Genomic DNA, 21,093 nt, shown 5'->3' with positions numbered 1-21,093 from the left:
TGAATTTATGGCGGCCATCCATTAGCCCTTACCAAGGCAACGTCGCCCCTATCTGTCGTCCATCATTATAATAGAGGGTTAATGCACCGAATTTACATAAAAAAGTCATATTGTCTGCATGAATTATTTACACTCGAAGCTGTTTTTACAGCTTGGTTTCAAGCTGGATTCTGGGAGAGATTCTGCCAGTAAATTACTCTGTGGAGACCTGGTTCTATAACCGCGTGCGGAGCCGGCAATGAAAAGAAAGGAAAATGGGCAGGCCCTGGCGGGTCGTTGGTGCTGACGCCTCTCGGTGGGGGGCTGGAGGCAGCGCTCGAGGCTTCAGGAGGCTGTTGGACCTGGCTGCAGAGGGGGCTGTGTCCCTGGGCCCCGTGGCATCACGGTTGGGGCCCAGCTGCCGGTGCGGTTAAAGCCAGCGTGGGACCCCCGGAACCACGGCCATCCTCCAGAGGGGTCCGAGGGCTCTTGGAGGCTGAAGTCAGAGGTCTTTTCGGGATTGGGGTCCTGGAGAGGGAGAGGAGCTGCTGTGTTTGTTGGAGGCGGGGCCTAACTCAGCAGCGTGAGCAAGACTCATTGTCCCCATTGTACAGATGGGAAGACTGAGACCACAGGAGGCACCTACGCAAGAAGCAGGGAGCCCATTCGTCCCAGGTGGGCCTGGGGAATGTGGGCCCTGCAAACACTTCAGACTTGGAGGGAGAGGGGGCTAGGGTGGGGCATCTTGGGAGGACATACAGAGTCTCCATGCCTTGCAGCTCAGTCCTTAGATTTTCCAGGACTTTTAATGAATTGAAGGCAGTTTTAGTGGTTGGGCTGGGGCTGAGCTGTTTTGTGGCACTGAGTTCTTTTTTTTTTTCTTTTGCTGAGGAAGATTTACCCTGAGCTAACATCGGTTGCCAATCTTCCTCTTTTTTTTGCTCAAGGAAGATTAGTCCTGAGCCAACATCTGTGCCAGTCTTCCTCTATTTTGTATGTGGGTTGCCGCCACAGCATGGCTGATGAGTGGTGTAGGTTCACACCCAGGATCCAAATCCACAAACCCGGGCCGCCAAAGCCGAGTGCGCCGAACTTAACCGCTGTGCCATGGGGCCAGCCCTGGCACTGGGTTCTTAAATTCTCTTCACTTCAGGGTTTGGGGTACCGAGGAGAACTGCTCATGCTTCCAGGTGATGTGGAGTTATGGGAGGCTGGTCAGGCAATGGAAACACACCTGGATTTTTAATTCTGTGCCAGCTGCATGGCCTTGGGCTAGCCTCCTAGCTTCTGGGGGCTCAGTTTCCTCATCTGTAAAATGGGGTTTCTAATCCCAACTCTCCCAGCCTGTCCTCCAAATGACAGGAGGCTGGAATCGCGTAAGAGGCTCTGGAAGGTGTGTGACGTGTTACAAGCAAGGCCACAGGTGACGGGGTCAGCAGAGGGAAGCCTTGAGATTAGGGCTGGCAGAGGGCCTTGAAAAGAAGAGGGCAAGATGGACAGATGGAGAGAGAAGGCCAGACAGCCACAAAGAGATCAAAGAATCCAGAGATGGAGAGGCAGGGAGGGACAAAGAGAAAGGGCTAGGGCTGGAGAGGAGGGAAGAGGTGACTGTCACGGGCAGACTCAGGCTGCCTAAGGCTCTGACTTCCTGGAGGCCCGAGGATGCTTGCCTGCCAGGGAAGAGGTTGGCAGGGCAGCGTCTGTCCCGGGGCCGGTGCTACCTCTTGCCTGGACCCTCTTTCTCCATCCAGGCCCAGAAGTGCCTGGACTTCTCTCTGGCCTGCAGGTTCCTGCCTCTTCTCCCTCTGTTTTCTACAGACGAGGAAGCCTGAGCCGGATGCCATCTCCTCCTCCCCCATCCCCCAGCACTCGGGCCGGGCATGTGCTTGTCGCTGCTGCACTCTGGGTCTCCCGCTCCTGGAGCAGCCACAGCAGGTCCCAGGGGCCTGGAGACAACAAACGACTCCCCGCTGATGGGTTGCTCACTGCCTCCTGCCTGCCAGCCTGTTCCGCTGCGTGCCGCAGATAACCGCGTAAGGCGAGGGAACCCCTCCTGCCCCGGCTGCTTTGATTTAAAACCGAACTTGGCTTTGCTTTCATCCCCGCGAGAAGCAAGATTTAGATGATCAATTCCTCTGTCTTCCCGGGAGCGTGCACACAGATGTGCACAGACGTACCTGCACACACGCACACAAAGGCGCTCACACATTGCAAATTCCCCATGCACCCATACTTACACACGAACGTGCCCACCCCATGTGCAAACTACACGTGTTCACATTCACGTATGATGCATTCTCGTGCACACACAGGCCATCCAGGGGATTCGCTGCCCCAGGCTAGGACAGGAGGAAAAGGTGGTGGTCGGAACAGCTGGGACGCCTGGGGTCGGTTGGCAGGATAAAGCAGACACGCAACGCCGAAATTGCAAGAAGCTCTGCCAGTCTCACCCACCGTGTTGCCTGGAAGAGAGGAGTGAAGGTCGTGTTTTGTGTCAACGTGTGTCTGTGTGTGCGCCCCTGTACGCAAGTCTGTGTGTTTGTCTGTGGGCGTCCACAGGTGTGGGTGCCTTTGTTGGGTGCTGAGGTCGATGGTCCGTGGGCAGGGGAGAGTGGGGTGTGTTGTGAAGAACTCAGCACTGGTGTCTTGGCCACTGATGCTGGCCCGAGGCTGGCCCGATGCTGGTCTCCGGCTAGCTGGTGCCCTCTGTAGTCTTCGGTTCCTTCTGGCTGCAGAGCGTCCTGCCGGTTCCGACCAGTTCTGACTTCCTGGTCTCTCTGTGTTACCTTGAGGGTGTGTTTCTCTGAGGTTTGAGTAAGATGGGCTTGGGGGGCGGGAGTGTGTCTTTGTGCTGAATATGGTTGTGTGCGTGTTCATGGGAGTGTACTTTTCACAGCAGAGAGGGCACCTGTGGGCCTACGTTTGTATCGTGAGTCCGTGCGAGTCTAGTGCGAGTGTGACAGTGAGTTTGGGAAATGGTCTGTGGGTGTGTTTAGCTTAGTGCAAGAATTTGTGCGGGTGAGGACCTGACCGTCCTTACTTCAAATGCACCCCTCCCCCTTACTCCTCTGCTTTCATCTTCTCCATCACACTGATCACCGTGGAACACCATGTGTATTCACTTATTTAGTTTATGGCTCCTCTCTCCCCTGCCAGAACGTAAACTCCATGAGGGCAGGAATTTTAGCTGTTTGGTTCATGTCTGGATCCCCACTATTAGAACCATCTCTGGCCCAGGGTGGCATGGTGGATGTTCGATAAATATTTATTGAATGAAGGAATGAATGAATGAATGGAGAACTTTATCACCTCCTTCAAGAGTCCCCTGAAGTGTCACTTGCTTTTTTTTTTCCTCCTGAAAACACTGTTCATCATAAAGTACCATCTGTGAACCCATTGAGTGGACATCACCAAGGTGCAGATGGAGTCTGAGAAGGCAGGTGGAGGGGGAAGTTCCTCTTTGGGAAAGGGAGGGCTGCTCATCTTTCCAAGAGCAGTGCCGGTGGGTTCGGAGGCTGGGAGGACAGAGCACAGGGTCTCAGGAAGGGAGGTGGGGCAGACGAGGGAAAGTCGGTGGGTCTACAGTATTTGGAGGACGAAGGAAAGAACACATGAGCTGGGAGAGGCGGTGGGGTCCCATAATCATTCCCTCCGAGCTGATGACGTTTATCGACACTCCCAGGAGTGTTCCCGGTTCACGATATTGAGTGCGTTAGCAGCTCTTCAACTGTTTGTAAGAGGGAGTAACTAACAATGTGGGAATTAATGTCGACCGGAAGCACGTCTGGGACTGTGCTGGCTGGTGCAGGAGCCGCTGGCCGTACCCTTGTGGCCGTTGAGCACTTCCGGGTCATTTTCTCATTGACGCCCCCACAGCCCTCCTTCAAATTGCTCCCTGCTCCTCCAAGCGCTCTGGTTCTCCTTGTCTTGTTCTCATTTTTCTTTTGTCCTTCTCGCCTTTCAATACACTAAATGATTTACTAGTTTATTTTTTACTGTTGGTGTCCCTGTTGGAATGAAAGCCCTCACAAGGGGTGGGGCCGTTGTCTGGTTTGGGCTCTAATGTGTCCCACGTGCCTGGAAGAGTGCCTGGCGTGTGGCAGCTGTGTCATCCGTATTTATTGAGTGAATGGACGGGCTTCTGTCTGTGTCGTGAGGGGATGGTAGACTTCTGTGCGAAGGGGCTTGGAAAGCCAGTACTCGTGCGGGTGCGATGGTCAAGGGGCCGTGTTTTTGATTGTGAGGTGATTGCGTTGGGGAGGCGGGTGGCCTTGCTCCAGAGCTCCGTCCTCTGAGGCCCCGGGGGCCTGTCCTCTGACAGAGGCTTCCAGTTCTGAGCATCCTGCCTGGACATTGTCAAGGCTTTGCGGACAGACCCACAGATGGCCTCCCCTAGAATCTCAGAGATCCCTTGACTGGCTGCCCCTTCGGTGGCCACGGGCCTGAGCCACAGCCCAGCAGGTTTCCGGGCCCACTCCCTCCCTGGCTTATGGAAGCCCCTCAGTCTGCAGCCCAGGCTGACCTCTGGGCTGATGGAGTCAGGAGGAGGGTGAAGGCTGATGGTCAGTGGTGGGGGACAGCCGTGCTGGGTGGCTGGACCCAGCATCCGGACAGTCTGGGCGTGTGGGTGGGAGGAGGGGCCTTGGGATGCTCCTCGGGCAAGTGGGGGTCCTGGCCAGTGGGGGTTCAGGAGGCAGCGTCTGTTCAGAGGCATCAGGGTCTGCCAGCAGGAGGCTGCGCCCTGATGAAGGGCTGGGAAGAGGGCCCAGGCTGAGTCGGGGGCCCCGGGGTCAAGGAGCTCAGGACGCGCATGTGCTGATCAGCCTCTGAGGAACCCACTGATGCCAGTCTTCAGGGAGCAGCGGGGTCTGTGCCTCAGCCCAGACCCTTTATATGTGAAGGTGGTGGGCACAGAGCTGCTGGGAGGTGGGGGCGAGGAGTGGCTAGCCCTGTGGATGACAGTGTCAGGACCCAACAGGCGCTCAACCAAGTGAACGTGGGGTTGATGCCGAAAGAAAAGCACAGCAGGGCCAGAGAGCAAGTCCCCTGTTAGGCCGGCATTTAGGGAATATTGCCTAATAGCGAGAATGCAGTGTTCAGAGTCAGACAGAGCTTGGCTCAGCGTTCAAAATTTCCAGCTGTGTGACCTTGGAAAGGTTATTTAACCTCTCTGAACCTCAGTTTCCTCATAGGCAAAGTGGAGATACTTTTTATTTCATAGTGGAATTGGAAGGATTAAAGTTATTGCTACTGTTATTTAAAAAACTGCACAGAGCCAGGAAGGCTGCCTGGACAAGATTTCCCATGAAAAAGATCCAGATCTTTGGCTGTGCTCAAATTAGTGGGAGGGTCTAGTATGGATGGTGGAAGCTGCCGCACTTAGAAAAGAAGGCAGAGATCCCCGGAGCCAACGTGGGTTCACCAAGACCAGGCAGATCTCGTAGGTTCTGACAGCTTAACGACTAGGGGATGAGGAGAATGAGCTGGGGTGGAGGGGAGTGGAATCTGTTGGTGGCACACCTACTGGGTGCTGGATACTTCGCAGACATGGCCTTACTTAACTTTCACAAGCCTGGGCGCCGGCTGTGGCTGTCTTGATTCTGCAGATCCGAAACTGAGTCTCTAGGAAGTTAGATGGCTTGCCCAAGATCTGCGGAGCTGGGATTCAAGCCTGGAGCTGTCGGGTCCTTTCTGCCATGTCACACTGCCTTCCGAGACGCTGGAGAGGGTCTCATGACCCTTGAGGACGTAATAGATGGCTGTGAGGGCACAGAGGGGGCTCCCATCTGGCTGAACAGCAGCCACGAAATGTTCATGTAAGTGGAACCAGGTGGGTCTGCGAAGGTCTTGAAAGGCTTCTCTGGGGCTCTGCCTTCCACCCTGTTCTGACCACTACGTGCCGAGGACCCAGAAGAAGACATGGAGAGTGCAGGCCTGTAACAGAAGGAGGTAGGAGAACAGAGAAAAGGGACAGAGAAAAGCCCAGATAGAACAATCAGGATCCAGAAGGATCTCAACTGGCTGGAGTGACAAGGAGGCATGAAGAAATGTCACAGGGATAAATGCTGGGGCCCATCTTGACTACAGGAAAAATTGTAGAGAGGAGCAGCAGATCGTGACAAAGGGATTTGGGCGTTCAAGGGCCTATAAGTTCAGTATAAGCCAGCGGGCTACATTAATAGAGGTATGAGGTTTGAGTCAAGGGAGGCGACCACTGTCCTGGCCCAGCCTGCTCTCTGCCCTGGGGCAGTCTCTATTGTATATATTTGAAGGTTATGTGCTATTTTCTGCTTTTTCAGCTCTTCTTCCTTTTTGGGAGGGGAGGCGGTTTAAAGGGAACAGAGCCGTTCCGGAGTTTGGCCCTTGGATTCCATCCAGAGAGGCCTCCAAAATGACACTTTGGAGGGCAGGAGAGAAGCTGCAGATTTCCTGAACTTTTGTTTGAGCAGCCAGTCCTGGATCTGATCTTTACGCCACACTGCCCTCACTTGGGGGAGAGGAAAGTGCTGGTCCCTGAATGCTCTGGAACAGGGAGGGGTCCTGGTCCCCTTGGCCACTGGTCAGGTGTATCCACTCCCTCCCCAGCCGTCTCCCTCCCCTCTCAGAGCCCTTATCCCGGTGGGTGGTCAGCGGTTTGCAGGGCCTGGCAGGGCCGGTTCTTCTGGGCTGGAGGTGGGCGGGACCAGAAAGCTTACAGTTGCTCACATCAGGGCTGGAACCCCGCTTGGGCTGGGGCGACACCCGCCAAGCTGAATTCGGCTTGGGAGGCGCCTGGCTGGGAGACGCGCTGTTTAGCGCGGAGGTTCTGTTCCCCTCTGCGATGCACTTCTCCTGGCAGCTGCCGTGAGTGAAGCTGTTGAACTCCCCTCTCTCCTGCCAGAATCACAGGCACTTTTTCCTGAGCAAGAAACAGGGCTGCAGACAGTTTTCCTCATTAAATACTTCTTTTCCTCTTAAATCTGTTTTTGCATTTTTTTTTTTTTTTTGCGTGAACGGAAAAGTAAAGCGGATGCTATTGAAATAAACAAGGCATTTGTGGTAGGAAGGTTAAAGCAGATTGTTGGGGGTGGGGAAGGGGGCTGGATGCGCCCCGCGTCTCTGCACACAGGCTGCTTGTAGCCTGTTGGGAACGGCAGGGAGAGAGCGTGCTCAGAGTCTGCCCACCTCCCAGCCCAGGGGAGCTTTTCTCCGAGTGTCCTGGGGATTCACCGAGAAGGGCCGTGGGGAAGGGAACTATTATTTATCAGGAGCCTGCCGCGTGCTAGGCCTGTAACATGGGTGAGCTCATTCAGTTCTCATGACCACGCTGCGGGGCAGGACCCATTTTACAGATGAGGAAAGTCAAGCCTCGGATGGACTAAGGCCAACCAGTCAGGGATGCCCTGAACTGGGATTTGAAGCTCCCTCTGTCCGACCTCAGAGGCCACGGTCTTTTCACTATACTTTGTTACCCTGAGCTGTTGTATATCAAGCTGGGGGATGTAAGAGGAGGAGGAGAAGGAGAAGAAGAAAGGAAGTAAGGAGATCTGGGCCAGCTCTGAGAAATGGGCGTCCTACCTGGCGAGCCGGAACGTGCCCCTGACCCCGGGAGTGAACCATGACCTCGTGGCTGGCTTCTGACAACTCTGGGAAGTTTGGGGAAGGGTGTGGGGTTTGATGACAAGGATGGGCTTCCTGGAGGTGGAGGGCCCTGGAGGTTGAATGGAGGTGAGGGAATGGCCTTGCCACCGTGTGCAAAGGCAGGAAGGGTGCGAGTCTGGTGTGGGTGTGAGGAGGTGATTCAGGGTGGGGTAGTGATGGTTGTGTTGGAGGACGGGGTCAGGTTGGAGAGTGTGATGCAAAGAAAGAGCCCTGGGCTGGGAAGCAGGTGGCTGTTTGTTGTCCTGGCTCTGCCACTGACTTGCTGTGTGATGTTGGGCAAATCTCTTTCCCTCTCTGGGCCTTAGATTTTCTGTCCGTAAAATGGTGGAATTAGACTCGAGGATCCCTAGGAAGAGAGAAAGTGACTAGACAATCCAGAGGCTCTTGAATATCAAGACTTGACCTTAGAGTCGTGAAACGTTAATGCTAAAAGGGCCCCCAGGAATCAGCTACTAAACCATCTGACTTTAGGTCTTGAAGGATGAGTAGGAGTTTTTGAGGTAAAGGGAAAGGAGATGGAAGAGGGAAAAGAGGGCGTTCCAGGCAGCGGGTATAGCGTGAACAACAGCATTGGATGGACGCAAGAGGCAGATGTCTGGGGGACGCCAAGATGTTTGGTGTTGGTGACGAATAAAGACCAACACAGGTGGAGGAAGAGGTCAGGGATCAAACAGGAGAGGGAGATGGGGCCAGACCTTGGAGGATCAAGGGGCTTCGATTCTGTCCTTTGGGTAATGGGGAGCCATGGAAGAGAGTGGGAAGGACACGCTCAGAGGGGCCGTTTTGAAAGATCACTTGGCAGCTTTGTGGCTGATGGATCTGAGAGGGGCTGGGAGAGGGCACGGGCCGGGGCGAGTGCCGAGGGCCCAGTCAGGAAGCGTGGGGTCAGTTCAGGGAGAGACGGCGACCGTCTGGGCCAGGGGAGCGGAGTGGGTATACTGAGGCCAGCGTCTGTTCCAGAGGACCTGGGAAGCGGGAGAGATGGGACTTGTTGATTGACTGGATGTGGCGACTGAGGAGGAGGGAGAGCCAAGGACTCCTAGGTTTCCAGCTGGGTGACATTCGTTGAGACAAGAAGCCCAAGAGGAGGGATGGGTTTTTTTTTTGGAAAGGTGGTGAATTCAGTTTTGGATTTGGTGAGTTTGAGGTGCCAATGCAACGTGGATGTAATGGCTCTTCCTTTCCTTCCTTCATTCATTCATTATGGAGCATGTACCGCTTGCCAGGCGCAGCTGGATGCCGTCTTCCTGGAGCGTCAGCCTAGAAGGGCCTTCAGAAGGTTCTTCCTTATGCTGAACCTCGAGCTGCTGCCCTCCTACCCCCCGGTCCTCTTCTGCCCTCCAGGACCTCCCAGGCGTCTACCTGCCTTTGGAGGTCAGAGGTCAGTGGCCGTGGCTCCCTGCGTCGCCTCCTGCTCAGGGAACACGGAGCTGTGAAGAGAACATGCCCTTGAGAAAACTGTAAGGAAGCGCATTTCAGCCGGAGCGCCTTTTGGTACCGTCTCATCTGTGAAGTGGCTTTAACAAAACCTCTCTGACCGGCGGCCGTGTGTTGGTGGGGGGTTCCTCCTGGCTTACAGAATCCACTGAGGGCATCCCTTCCCACCTGCATGTCCAGTGACATCCGACGGGGAGCTTGAAATTGACCACGGTGGGAGGATTTACACCACAGAAATTGGCAAATGCTACAAATCAGGGCTCTTTACTCTCTTGCATATTCCTGGTTGGTGACTATTTACCAGCATCCCACTGCTCACAGGGTTATGGTTAGGACGATGGATATGGAGCCCCGGGCACATGGCACCCACATGCACACACGTGCGTGGCACAGCGTGGGATGCAGTAAGTGTGATGACCTTCTCCTTTGAAAAAACTATTGTTTCATTTGCTCAAGAACAGCAGCTCCCCTTCAGCCGGGGACCGCTCCCTCTTTCCTCGGACAACGCGGTTCCGGTCACAGCTCCTGTCTTCCTCCTTCCTCGGCCTCCACAGAGGCATAGAGTCAAGAGGCTGAGGATTTTGGAGGCTTGTGAATTGAGGTCTGAATCTTGGCTCTGCCTCCTGCCAGCTATGGAATAACCCTGGGCAAGTTATTTAATCGTTCCAAGCCTCGATTAAGTCACCCATAAACTGAGGGTGGACATGCCTCCCTCATTAAGTTGTTGTGAAGATGAAATGAGGTAATGGGCGTGTGGGTGTGCAAGGGCCCGGCGGGGAGGCAGCAGTTTCAGTGAAAGCTTGACCAGTGCTGGGCTCTTTCCCGTGGAAAGTCCGCTGTGAGCTGGGGAGGCAGCCCTGACTGTGGGGGAGCAGCGGGGCGGGCAGGAACTGGGGCTGCGTCCTTGGGGAAGATGTTTTCTGGTGGAACATGTAGGCCGGGAGAGGCTGTGGGCTGGAGGACCCTCCAAATGGATTCCGAGGGCAGTGGAGGGGAACTCCCCGGGCCGCGGTTCCCGCTTCCGGGGCCTCACCTGCAGATCTGCAGATGCACTCCTGCGTCGGCGCGGCTTGTGGGTTTCTGGGGCGGCTGTGGCAGCCCGGGCTGTTCTGATTTACCACCCGGCCCCAAGCAGATTAAATCACCCAGAGTCATTTGAATTTTACCCGGCCTTGTCACACAAATCTTAGAAACTGCTGTCTGGCAAGAAACTTTCTCTGTACTTTTTGGAAGAAGTCTAAGAGCTCTAGAAATTGAGGTGAAGTGGGAAAAAGGAAGTGGTGCCAGGCGGGTTTCTGCACCTTCGGGTCAGGTCTGAGTTGAGGGAGGGAGTGTGGTGTGTGTGTATGTGTGTATGTGCGTGGGTGTGTGTGTGTGACAGAGAGAGAGACAGAAGGGAAAGAGAGATCTTGCTTTGGAGGCCTCTGGGGCAGTGCCATCTCTGGCTGTGTGACATAGTGCAAGTCACTTAACCTCTCTGAGTTTCAGAGGATTGTTGTGAAGGTCAAAAGGGCTAGCTTGTATAAAATGGTTTGCAGGCTTTAATCAGTTCTGTGATTACTAACTGGGAAGAACGGACAAATGACTATATAAATAAATCATATATGGCTGTGCTTCCCCTGGGTGGAGCTGAGAGTAAGGGCTCTGGGAGGTAAGAGAGAGGGGCATGTTGTCAGAGGTCTGGGCCTTTAAGGAAGCCTGGGTCCCAGGAAAGCAAATTGGAAGAGGTCGTAGTGCAGTCGAGGTTGTCAGCACCCCATCCATCTCCAGCAGTGTATGCGACTGTGCAGATAAGTTCTGAGTGGTGTAGCCAATCCAGATAACCCTCCCACACTCACACACCTTGGCACATTGGCTTGTTCTAAACTAATCAGCACACACATTCCTCTGGTCACAGGGATTGCTTTAGGTTGGCCCAATCAGACAGAAGCTCAGAATTTTTGTTAGATGGCTGGAGAAACATATCCAATCTCTCTCTATCTGAATTCAAATGAACAAGCTTGTGGCCCTGATTCCTGGCAGACATCTGGTGACTGGGAACACAACCTGAGACTACTGTCAAAATATGGAAGTGGGAAGATCCTGGAAAATCTCAGGAAAATGGCATCCAGCCTTGATCGAACCATACCTGAAGCCTGTGCCATCTGGACTATTCAGTTAAGTGAGCTAATAAATCCACTATTATTAAACCAGTTTGGATTTTATTTTTGTATTCCTTTCAACTAAAAGCTGATACATGGGCTGACAGAGGGGTCTGAGTGGGGAGTGAGAACCTGCTTGGTATTAGGCAGCCAATAAGGAGGAGAACATCTAGGCTGGAATTAAAGGGTTGGTGGTGGTGTGTGATAGGCGAGGGGTGGCAGGGGCCTGCAGGAAATAAGCTGGAAGGAGGTTTGGGGTTGAATAATGGAAGGACTCAAATGCAAGTTTAAGAATTTGGACTTGATTCTGTTGGGAATGGGGCTAACTGAAGAGCTGTAAGCAGCGGAGGGGAGTGTTGGAGCCGTGTGAACACAGTGGTGTTTTGGGAAGATCAGCCTAAGAGCAGGGTATAGGTTGGTTTGGAAGGGGAAGTTGGGGGCTGAGACTTAAAAAAATATTATCATTTACTGATAATGCGCATGGTGTGTGTATTATCTCACTTAATCCTTACAATGACTCTTCTTCTCCCCCCTCCCTTTTTTTTAAACTGCATTTCAGAGATCTTGCCTGGACCATGTAGTTAGTAAATGGCAATCAGGTTTTGAACACAGGTCATCTGACTTCAAACCCTGTATCCTTATTCCTCATGTTTGTGATAACACAGCTGAGAAATTAATATGGGCCAGGCTAGGATAGTGGTGACAGGGTTGGAAGGGATGGAACGAGAGAATTAGGCTGGTGAAACCCTACAGACATTCTTGTTAGAGTCAGAAACTAGACCAGGGTAGCTATTGTTATCAATATCTTAAAAAATACTTTTCCTAAAGTGCTAGACATTGCAATTAGACAGGAAGATGAAATAGAAAGTATAAATACTGGTGGAGGAGAGCAAATAATCATGGTTTGCAGATAAGATGATTATTTATCTGGAAAACCCAAAACCCATTTCCCAAAAACAATTGGAAAAAACAAAGATTTTAGTAAAACGACCAGTAACAAAACGATAAACAAAAGCAAATAGCTTTTCTATTTATAAAATGACCATCTAGAAGGGAAAATGAAAGGTCTCATTCACACTGTCAGGAAAAAAACAACACCACAAAATACCTGGAAATAAACTTCGCAAGAAACATGTAGAATTTACATGAAGAAACAGAACGATCTTCTGAGGGGTATGAAAGGATTTGAATAAATCTGACACCTAATTCTTAGGTGGAAAGATTTAATACTATAAGGATTTCAGTTCTCGTTAAACGAATGTACAAAATTAAGACAATCTGATCAAGACCCTGACAGGATGCCTTTTTTTCCTTTTGAATTAGAAAAAATAATTATAAAGCTTATCTGGAAGAATGAAAAATAGGAGTAGTCAGGAAAATTCCTAAAAAGAAAAATGATGCTTTCTCTAGCAGATATTAAAATGTTCTCTAACGGGACAAAAATGAAAATTTTTATGTAAGAATAGGAGATCATTGGGATCGAAAAGAGAGTCTAGAAATGGATGCAAGTATTTAAGGGAATTTCATATATGATAAAATGGCATTTCTATTGAGTTTGAAAAACATGGGCTATTTTATAAATGATGTTGCGATAAAGCTGGTTTTCTGCCTTACTCCACCAAGATCAAGCCACGAAGACCATAGTGACATAAATATACATGAATATTTTGGTTATCTGAAAGTGAAGAAGGCCCTTCTAAGCATGAGGTGATATCCCGGAATCATAAAAGATTGATACATTTGAATATATGAAAATTAAAAACTTAAATACCTTAAAGACCATTAAAGGAAAAGTAAAGGAAAAAGAGAAAACATATATTGTAGACAAGCGTTTAATCTGATCTCAAATGCACAAAGAACTCTTACAACTCACTAAGAATATGATAAATATCTCATTAGAGAAATGTGCAAAGGACATGAACAAGCAATTCACAAAGAAAATAACTACAAATGACCCCAAATGTGAAAAGATAGTCATTTACTAAGAATCTAGGCCATGCCAATAAAAGTGAGTGTCGTTTGCCTTTTGTCATTTCGCCAACCATTCGCACTCAGGGTTGGCGAGGGCGCGGGCCGGCAGGAGCCGGAGTGCTGCAGATGGAAGTGCATTGTTGCAAGTTTCCGGAAGGGCAGGGTGGCAAAATCAGAACTAGCATACCCTTATTGTAGCCATCTCATTTGTGGGGTTTTATTCTAAGGAGATGATTGCAAAAACGAGCAAAGACATATGCACACGGCTATTTATCACAACACTGTTTATGGGAGTAAAATCTTGACAACAGTCTAAACAATCAATAGAGACCCAGTTGAAGTGTGACACATCCATACAATGGAATATGATGAAGTAATTAAAATAATTTTGTACAGCTCTATATATTGACATAGAAAGATGTCTATGACATATTGTTGAGAGAGAAAAGCAGGTGTCCGCGAGAACAGGATGTATAATACAATCCTTCGTCTATAAAATTATATACATAGATCTCTATGTGTATGTATGCATAGGGATATGTCTGCAAGGCTGTTCACCAAAATGCTAGGAGTGGTTATATCTGGGCGGAAGGATTTTGGGTGATTTTTACTTTCTTTTTCATAATTTTAAACATTGGTTTGATTTTTTTTTTTAATATTGAGCGTATATCATGTCTTTCAATCAGAACAAATAATAAAGCTATTTTCATTTCGTAAATTAGATAAATATTAAATAAGAGGAATCGGCACATGGTGATTTAATGGATGTGGATAAGGAGTCAAACGCAAGCCAAGAATTTGGTCCTGGAGCCTGGGAGGATGATGGGTGGTGGGAAACCAACAGCAGGGACTGATTCTGGAGGAAGGAGGAGGCGCCGGGCTGTCAGAGCTTTGTGATAGTGGCTGCTGGGCATAGAGGCACAGGTGACGGGGGTCTTTTCCCCAGGGGCAAAGCGGTGTCTGAGCTCTCGCAGCGAGGGGCTGCCCCGGCAGGCGCAGTAGACGGCTGAACACCGGGCCCCGGAACACGGCAGCATTTATGCGATGGAGAATGAACAGGTTGAGTGGTCAGGAAGGCGAGGGGCTCCCAGGGGCATCAAGGGCCTCAGAATTCCATGGAGGCGGGGGTGAATTTCCAGAGAAAGGTCAACCATGTCTAATGCTGCAAAGGCATTGAGACCAAGAGAGGGCATGGGACTTGACAAATAGGGGTTTGTTGGTGCCCTCAGAGCAGGCCGTTTCTGTGGGAGAGGGCCTGTACGTGGGTGAGTGGAGGAGTGGGGGAGTTTGCTGTGGGAGAAAGGAGGGTTATAGCTGGGGGATGCAGATCTGAGGGTAAGGAACTGAGCCTTGATTAGGGATGGCAATAACTGGCACGTGTGCCACCTCCCCCCTCCCCAGCACTGGCAGACATCACTAACCATGCTGCCGAGCCCGGAGGAGGCCTTAGAGTCTTTCTCCCGACAGCCAGGCTGGGGAGCCACTAGCAATCTAGTGGACTTGGCCAGTCAGATGAAGCTCTTTTCCTTGCCTGGGCTTGAACACATACTTGAAGGATGATGAGAACGGGGGATGGAGGGGCGATTAAAGGCGCAGGAGAGAGGAGGCCTGGTGGAGCCGTGGCCTCCCGGGGCATGTGTGAACCTCAGTCTGGGATGACTTCCGGGCCTGGAACCTGGGGGCTTGGAACACTCTGTCTGCGAGTCTGAGGTGACTAGATGCCAGAACAAATCCATGCTTTGGGTGATGCTGTGAAAAAGCCCAGGTGGGTGTGAATTACTAGTTGGTGCACAGATATTTGGGGCTCACCTGGGCCCACCCTCTGGCTGTCCGGGGAAGGCACAGCAGGCACCCCATTGTTTGGAGCCCCTGGTATGAGGGGGTCTGTCTGTGGGTTCCAGCTGTAGGGCCTGAGAGCAGCAGAAGGACTGAGGTTCGGTGGGGGCTTGTGGGAAGGACATTTGGGGAAGACATTCTGGTTTAGCTGCCAGGCCTCCACTGGTGTTTCGATCGCATCAGTGGGAGCATGGGGAGATAAAGGAACTTCTGGACTCTCAGGGGCCAGAGCTCCTCAGGAAGCATGGAGGAACACAGACACGTGGACAGGGCTCACCTACAGAAAACGACCAGGCTGTGGAGAGCCCAGGAGTCATGTGCAGTCTAGGAGAAATGCTTGAAGGAGCTCAGGCCAAGGAATCAGGCCCCTGCTTTTCACCTGCAGAAGCAGTTTCCTAAAACGTGCTCCTTGGAAACTTAGCTTTTTGAGGTTTTTCTGCAGAAAAGGGTTCTGTGAGCAAACACGTTCACGAAATGCTGCACCCACAGCTCAGAGCGTATGAGCACCGTCAAGGCTCTGAGAAGTCCTGCAGTGGAGAAACTTCGACGCAGAGTTTTTCCAAACTTATTCGACCCCAGAAATGTTTTCAATTTAACACCCATTTACCTCCTGCAGGACTAATGGCTGACCTGGGGCAGAGAGAGCGACATGTCCTGTGTGGTCCTGGGGCAGTGTTTGAGCCAGTGCAAAGATGCCGCAAGGAGGCAGATTTTGGCTCAGTTCCGGGAAGAACTTTGCAACAATTGCAGATGTTTTAACCGTGAAAGAGGCAGTGAAGGAATTCCAGTCCCCAGAGACCTCAAGTGGAGTGTGGACTTGTCAGGGATGCTGCAGAAGGGAACCAGGCTGCAGGTATGTCATCATTGATTTCTGGGGTTCCGTGAGCTCTGGGAGAGGGCTCTTTGGTACCCAGAGGTGGTCCTGCTCCCTTGGAGCCTGTCGCCTGGCTTGTACTGCTGCGTACTCGGCCCGAGAATACTTGGGATGCTTGAAATGAACAGTCTGTGAAGGTAAGATGCGAACACATAAATATCCTCATTAAGTCCCAAATACACATCCCAAACTTTACGTAACAGGAACAGCAGCTGGAGACGCCCACAGCCCTAATTGCTTTTCTGTACGAAGAGAACGTCGTCCTCCCTCCAGCTCTGCGTCTTCCATTCATGGAGGTAATTACTGCAGGGAGCCAGCTGTGGCGGAGTGGCGGGCAGACAGGCGGGTTCGTAACACCACCCAGTGGGTGCCGCCACGAGGATGGGATGCCGCGGTTAGGCTCTCCGCTCTCTCCGTGGGGAGCGGGGCCCGAGGATGGTAGGCCAGCCGCTCAGCGCCCATCCCATCGGGCCCCGACTGAGCTGCCGAGACAGGATGCGTCCCCTCCCGGGGACTTGACAAGCATGATTCGGGGCAGCAGGAAGGACCCAGGGCCAGGTACAGGAACAGGGATGGGAAGGGATGGGAGACAATGACTCCGTTCCACAAATTGCTCAAGATGCCTTCTCTGAATCTCCTGCGGGGCTGGGACTCTGAGACCACTCATCAACCACAGCCCCTGACCTCCCAGCTCAGCCTGGGGAGGAAGCAGCCATGGCAGGAAACAGGCTGGCATCGAGGCACGCTTTCAGGCCTTGGTGGCTACCGGGGATGGAGAGATGGACTCTGTCTTGGGGAAAAGGCTCAGAGAAGACTTCCTGGAATAAGAGAGAGTGGGACTGGGTCTTGGAAGTGAGTGTGACCCAGAGAGGGAAGAGTCACCATAGTTGGGTGTTCCCTCCTGCAAAATGGGGCCAAGGTTACTATGGACTTAGGCGCCGAAGTGACAGCTAGTTTGTCCCTCTGCCTCTTGGTCTCTAGTGACACCCAGGACTCATGAGGACCCTCTTGAGATTTCTTTAAGGGAGTCTCAAGCATGGAGCTCTCAGCCGGGAGCCCGCCCTTGGGACCTGGGCCCTTGGTGGTCAGCCAGAGTGGGTGCCCTCCATCAGCGGGGTTTGAGCCTCTCTTTGGAGGGGCTCTGGGCAGGGCTGTGACCCAGGTGCTCTGCCCACCAGGCTTCCCGTGGGTGGCAAGTGAAACTTTTCGTCTTGGTTCTCTCCCTGCAGCCAGCTCCATTCCCTCAGCCCCAAGTGGCGGCTCCTTGGGCCGGAAACAATGTGCTTTCTCCACGCCTGGGAGTGGAAGTCAGCAGTTTGGCACCGTCTGGCTGGCAGCCTCCACCGGCTTCCTTTGGCACTTTATTGGCAAAGGCGGTGACATTTCTTTCAGTTGGGTGGGTGGAGCTGTTATGCAAACTCCCGCTCTCCTCATTCGCCAGATGAATATTCATGACTCAGGCAATCTGTACCAGCCAGACTTTCCTGAGGGCGGCAGCTCTTCTCTTCCTCTCTCTCTTTTTCTTTCTCCTTCTCTCCTTCCCAGTTCTTTGGAAAGCTGGAGTGCGGCTATATTTAATTTACAAATACGGAGCTATTGAGCTTGCCTTTTGAGGTGCAGGCATTGGGGAGGACGTGCTGGGAATGAGAACAGCACTTGAGGCATTTGTCCCTGACCCCAGGGTCCAGCACCCAGGCCCCAGATCCTGGGAAGTCCCATGGGTCTGGGGCTCCCTTTGAGCCTGGCATCTTGGTGCCTGCGTGCCTAAAGGTGCAGCAGCTGGCGCCACCCCGTTCCACACTGGCGCCATGGGAATTCTGGAGGCGCTGATGTGTTCCTGCCTAATGCGCGGGCCAGGCCCTACCAATGCGTCATTGCTCCCTTGTCCCCCGTGTCCCCTGTCCACCATGCTTTGCTCTTTGTCAAGGCCCACCCAGACCCTGCTCCAAGCCCTATGCCAAAGCCCAGAGGGTAGTGGGGCATTGCTTGTCATTGCTTTCCTAGAGAAGGGACCACTCCCTACTTGGGGTCCAATTCCCTGGAGCTACACCTGTTTCTTTCCTAAGAAGGGTGGCTCCCCAGCTTCCTTTGTCTCTTCCCAAAGAGGCACGAGAGACTCCGGCAGAGGGGTCAGAATTTCCAGAACTTGCCAGGGAATTTGGCCTTAGCAAGGATGTGCTCGTGTATGTCTTGAGTGTGCGTGTATGTAAATATTTACGCACAGCTTAAATGAGTCTGTATGCCTACATCTATGTTCGAGTGTCTGAGTGTGCGTCTGTATGTGTAAGGGCGTGAATGTGTATGTGGCGGGAAGTCTGGGCATGTCTGCATGTGCGAATGTGCCTCTCCAGTTAGAGCTGCCTGTTGGAGTATCTTTGTGGGTCTGGGGGTGTTGCGTGTCAGGGTGCTGCTGCGGGGCTGAGGCTTGTGTGTGTGTGTGTATGCGTAGGTGAACTGTAGATGTGTGAGTGTGTAGGTGTGCCTCTGAGAGTCGAGGAGAGAGAGAGAGTGTGTGTGTGTGTGTGTGTGTGTTGGGGGTCGATTCCCCCTGACCCCGGTTCCCTCCCAAGCCTTTGCCTCTCCAGTGAGGTGGAGGGGGACGTCCCTCCCTTTGTGAGTGTTACAGCTTCTCTCCAAGGACGGGAACAGAAGGCTTCCCAGCACAGAGCGTCCTGAAATTACTTTATATTCCCCCCCCTCCTTGTTTCATCTAATCAAAATAGCAGCCTTAGGCTCACCCATTCTCCCTGCCCACCACTCAGCCCTGGGGGAGGGAGCGAGGTGGGCCGTCTTGTCTGACCCCGGCTGAGAGCACCTTGCAGCCCCGAGCCAAGGAACTGTCTTCCACATCTCCTCCTTGCGTGGCCCATGCTTCAGGAGCCAGCTGCCTTCCTGCCTGCCAGCAACTGCCAAGCTCTTCCAGAACCCACATCCAGGCCCGGCCTCATTTACAAATATGCAAATTTGCATCTTTTCTGGTATGCAAATGGAGACATGACAAATAGCTAATTAGGGTCAAAAGAAGCACTCTGAACCAATTAGTCGTGGGGTCGATTCCTTTCTGCTGGGAGGACACTGGGTCCGCCTGCTGCCCTCCCAGCCCTCGCTCCCCTGTACCCACACACTCTGGCCTGGCCGGTCTGGGGCCGTGCATGCTCAAAGAGCACTGAAACAAGAATCAATGCTTGACTCCTGGTCCCACCTCTGACTCTTAGTGGTGTGACCCTGGACTCACTTGTCTGAGCCTCAGTCTCTTCCTCTGTGAAATGGAGCAATGACATTGGCTGTCCTGTCCCTAATCTTCCACCCCAGTGTGGTGAAACTTGAGAGGACTTGAATGTCAACAGCCTTTGGAAACTGTACTAAAATTCCTCTGATAGGCACATCACTTGTGCTCTTCCAAAGCACTTTCTGCCCTTGGTTTTATTTAATTGTGACGTCCACCTTATGAGTTAGATGACTTAAATGTGGTGACAGGATGGCAGTAAGTTTCATCCTGGGTGCCAACTCTGGCCAATTATGAATGTCTGTCTGGAGTGGTGTGTTGAGAAGGATTCCGAGGCCAAGTCTGAGTTCACCAAAAAAAGAGACTGTGATCGATTAGCGATGTCTGCTGTGGGCAAGTCACTGGACTCTGGCAGCTCATGCTCTGCATATTTATTGGCCAGGAAAGATGTGGAATTTGGAGGCAGAATCTGGGTTCCAGTCCTGTCTGCTCCCTTGGGTAAGTGACTTAACCTTCCTGAGCTCAGCTTTCTAGTATAAAATGTGGAAAATAACACCCCGTCTTAGGGTTCTCATAAAGATGACACAACAGAAGGTTAGGCAAGATCTCTTTGTCATCTGGGAGGTGATGTGTCCATTTAATTGACATGTCAACGAGACAGGCATATTGTCCCATTTCAGAGGTGGGGAGCCTGAGGCCTGCAGAGGGTGGATGACTTGGAGAAGAGGAAGCCGGCAGCCTTGTCTGGCAGGCCTGCACAGCAGCTGGGGCTGCTCCCCTCTCTGCAACTACAGGATCCTGGCTCCCTCCCGCCACCCCCGCACCGATGCCCCAAGCGGGCTGCAACAAGCCCTGCTGGCCTGGCTCCACTTCTGGGTGTGAAATTTGGCTGAATCGGCACCTGGGAGAATGGGGCCATTGCCATCCTGGAGCCTGGGCCAGGGCCAATGGGCAGATGAAGGGAGGTGGGAGGGCCTGAGCGCCAGGGAGCTAGTCAAAGCCGGGCAGCTGGCGGGAGACGGGCAGGAGAGCACCTGGCTTGAGGACAGCCAGCTCAGGGATGATGCTGAGACCCGGGGCTTGAGCTCAGAGCAGAGCCCAGAGGTGTGTGTGTCTGCCTGGCTGCTGGCAATACCTGAGCATGTCAGCCTGTGTCTCTGAGTGTACCTTTGTGCATGTGCATGTGTCTGAGGATACATCCGGGAGCTTGTGTCCTTATAAATGTGTGCGTATATGCATCACCTGTCAGTGCAAGAATTAAGTACATCTATGTAGTTGTGCTCATGTACGTGTCAAGGTGTGCCTGTGCATCAGTGTGTACCTGTGTATGCATGCCTCCACATCTGTGTGTAAGTGAACTTCTGGCATGTATGCGTCTGTCGGTCTCTGTGTGTGTGTACATTTCTGCCTGTGTCTGTGGATGTCCATGTGTATGTATCTTTCAATATCTGTGCAGGTGTATCCCTATTGGCACATCTGACCACCTCTGTCGGTATCTGGGGACGTGGGTCCACGCCTTTCTGTTGGCATCCATGCAAGCGTCACTGGACAGCATTTGTGTCCTTTCCAACGCCTCTGTGCCTCTCTGGGTGTTGTACACATCTGTAACTCTGCCCACGGACATGCGTCAGTGCGCATTTCCGTGGCTGCGCCCGTGTGTTGGTGCTTTTCTGGGTGTGCACATCTCCATGTGAGGGTGTTAGTATCTGTTTCAGCATGCAGGCACAGCTGCATCAAGGTGAGCAGGATGGAACCTTCCATGTCACTGCAGCAGCTCTGGGTCACCATTTCAGTCTTTGCCCAGTGGCTGGAGCCTCCTGGACGTTCATGAGCCTTTGCTGTGTTTGAAGGGAAGCTTTGCTGCCCCGGCCAGAGCAGGGCTTGGGGCTTCTGCAGAAGGACCTGCCTGCTCTGACTTATTTATTTCTCCCTCTCTTTCCTTGTCTTATCTCCATTCCTTTTGCTATTCTTCTTTCCACTCCCCCTCC

General features: G+C 52.3%; 1 long non-coding RNA gene across 5 annotated transcripts in view; it reads left to right on the top strand.

Moving 5' to 3' along the window:
• Positions 1 to 21,093, top strand: part of LOC138923186 (uncharacterized) — a 175,843-nt gene that overhangs the window by 43,305 nt on the left and 111,445 nt on the right. For 2 of the 5 annotated variants that reach the window (XR_011436453.1, XR_011436454.1), the window contains 2 exons: positions 15,622 to 15,858; positions 16,083 to 16,175. The exons of 1 other annotated variant lie outside the window; for it this stretch is intronic. This is a non-coding gene — a long non-coding RNA (uncharacterized lncRNA). Of the gene's footprint in view, positions 1 to 14,738; positions 14,935 to 15,621; positions 15,859 to 16,082; positions 16,176 to 21,093 lie in introns of those variants that run through there. 2 more of the 5 variants (XR_011436456.1, XR_011436452.1) reach the window with 2 other exon arrangements.

Source organism: Equus caballus, chromosome 2 (assembly GCF_041296265.1).
Source record: "Equus caballus isolate H_3958 breed thoroughbred chromosome 2, TB-T2T, whole genome shotgun sequence".
Classification (NCBI taxonomy): Eukaryota; Metazoa; Chordata; class Mammalia; order Perissodactyla; family Equidae; genus Equus; species Equus caballus.
This window is presented reverse-complemented; position numbering and strand designations above follow the sequence as displayed.